The following is a 2,282-nucleotide window of genomic DNA, read 5'->3' on the forward strand; positions in this document are numbered from 1 at the left end:
CTATGATTAATTTGTTTTATCCAACACCAGAGCTCCCCCAACTCAAGGCATCGCTCTTTATTCTAGAATCCTTTTGGTTTTGGAAATTGAGTCACTTAGCAAGCCACATGATATTGCCACTAGCTAAGGCAATCAGATATTTTCAAACAGGATGCTAGTGACAAGAAGTGTCCCATACCTCATAACACCTAAACATGTCACATCAGTGCAACCCCTTCAGCCACTGTTCAATTCTATCAACAATAATGGAACTTGTGATAAGATTTATTTTTAAAACTGCTCAATCCTCTGTAATGTTCATTTTCCCCTTGCCTTCTAGACTTAGCAATTTTTCTCTTAATAGTCAAATAAAATGAGTATTATGAAAACAATGAACAACATACAGAATTAATGTGATTATTGTCACCATTTCAGGGTAATGGCATCTGTTTCCCCCCTCCATGACCCACTTTGGGTGTCCCAGTCAGGTCTCCTGTCTCCAGTTATCAGCTGTCTCTGGGCAGGGCCCCTTGTCCCAGGCAGGGGCAGGGGGTTTTAAGACTGCACAGCTCCCTGCTTTGCATTGGGAGATCACCAGCAAGCCCAGTGCCTAATGCCTAGTGCCTGTGCATTGCTTTCTCTCCAAGGGCTACAAACAGGCATTGCCGACAGTTATGATGGGAAACCCCCTTCCATCGCTGTAGTAAGTGTTTACACAACTATGGTATAGCTGCAGCTGTGCCTCTGAGCTGCATGTAATGTAGACATGCCTCTAGTCTCTGGAAAAGCCAACCTGAACCAGTACACACAGGGGGTGGGAACTTCTCTGGAGCTGCTTAATCTCAGTGACTCACCTTCATCACTGTCCCCAATTTTTTGTTCCTGAAGAATTCAGTTTCCATCATGAGATGTTGGTAAACGTTGCTATCTGCTGAGACACTGAAACCAACAGAAAAAAAAATGAGTCACAGTCAGCATTAGCGCAACCTTCCCCTGAGCCCGTGGGGCTGGGAGTCACTGGTCCCACAGCCAGGCAGGGAGCCCTCTGCACCCAGCTGTCACGGGAATGAGCGGAGCTGCACAGGGCCCCCTGCACTGTCGTGGGGCGGGTGACACCCATCCCTGAAGGAGCACGGTGCAGGGCAGGCGGCGGTCCTGGTGGGCCAGAGCTGAGACCCCCCAGTCTGGGCTGTGAGGAGAAGGATGAGTCCCTGGCTGTGGGGGACATCACCCCGCTGCTGGATGGCTTCTGCCCGTGGATGGAGCCATTCAACAACAGAGTGGCCTCTCTCACTTCCCAGGGCTCATGGGTCTCTGCCTCCACACAGCTCTGGTCACAGAACTCTGCTCCGCTGGACCAGAGCAACCGCCTTCCCTGCCCCTTGCATCCTGGTGTCTTAGACCCCTCGGCGGTGCAGGGAGCCACTAGTTTCTCCGCTGTCACTGCTGGGAGACCCCCACATGCCTGCTCTCAGCACTGCCCTAACCCTGATCCCAACCCTGCCCCTTGCTGAATTTCCTGCAGCTGTAAAAATTAAAATAGTTAAAAATTGAAGAAAAAACTTAAAAATCAATGTTAGTAGTCCAAATTGCAAAAAAATTGAATTCTGCCAAGCCTGCTCATAGACAGTGTCTACAGCCGGAGCACTGAGCTCAGCAGCAAATATCAGCTCTGCTCTACCCACATCACCTCGCTAACCCTCTCCATGCCCCAGCAAGGTCTGTGCCAGAAAAAAAAGTAAAATCTTGGGTGCAGCAGAGGAAAACTTTGAGTGGGGTGAAGGATGCTCCAGTATTTCACGAGTTCGTCTTGGACTTTGGAGATGTTGGTTCAATTCCCTCCTTTGTCACAAAAATCCTTGTGTGACTTTCAGGCCAGACTTCTAAAGGCTGGTAGGTACCTAAAAATGCACACTGGAGCCTGAGTAGGTGCAGTAATTAACACCCATTGATTATAAATCCCACTAGGAGTGTCTGCTGTCTTTATCTCTATACCTCCATAAATCTGTCCCTCTGGGTGTTAGGTCCCTGTCTGGAAAGCAGGGGCAATAGCATCTCATGGGACAGTGGGAGGACAGATACATTCAGTTCAGTGAGAAGCCCAGATACCATGATGATGGGGGTCATACAAGGAGCTACAATAGCAGTGACCTGAGTGGTCTTTCCTTCAAAATTCTGTTGGGTTGGGAGTTTAAGAGAGATCATTGCCAAATTCCCTTTAGGTTCTAATGGAATTAGTTACCTAGCAAACTTACATGGCTTCAAAAACCTTGAGCTTCAAGAAGCAAGGAGGAAAAGATTGA

Source organism: Chelonoidis abingdonii, chromosome 25 (assembly GCF_003597395.2).
Source record: "Chelonoidis abingdonii isolate Lonesome George chromosome 25, CheloAbing_2.0, whole genome shotgun sequence".
Lineage (NCBI taxonomy): Eukaryota > Metazoa > Chordata > Testudines > Testudinidae > Chelonoidis > Chelonoidis abingdonii.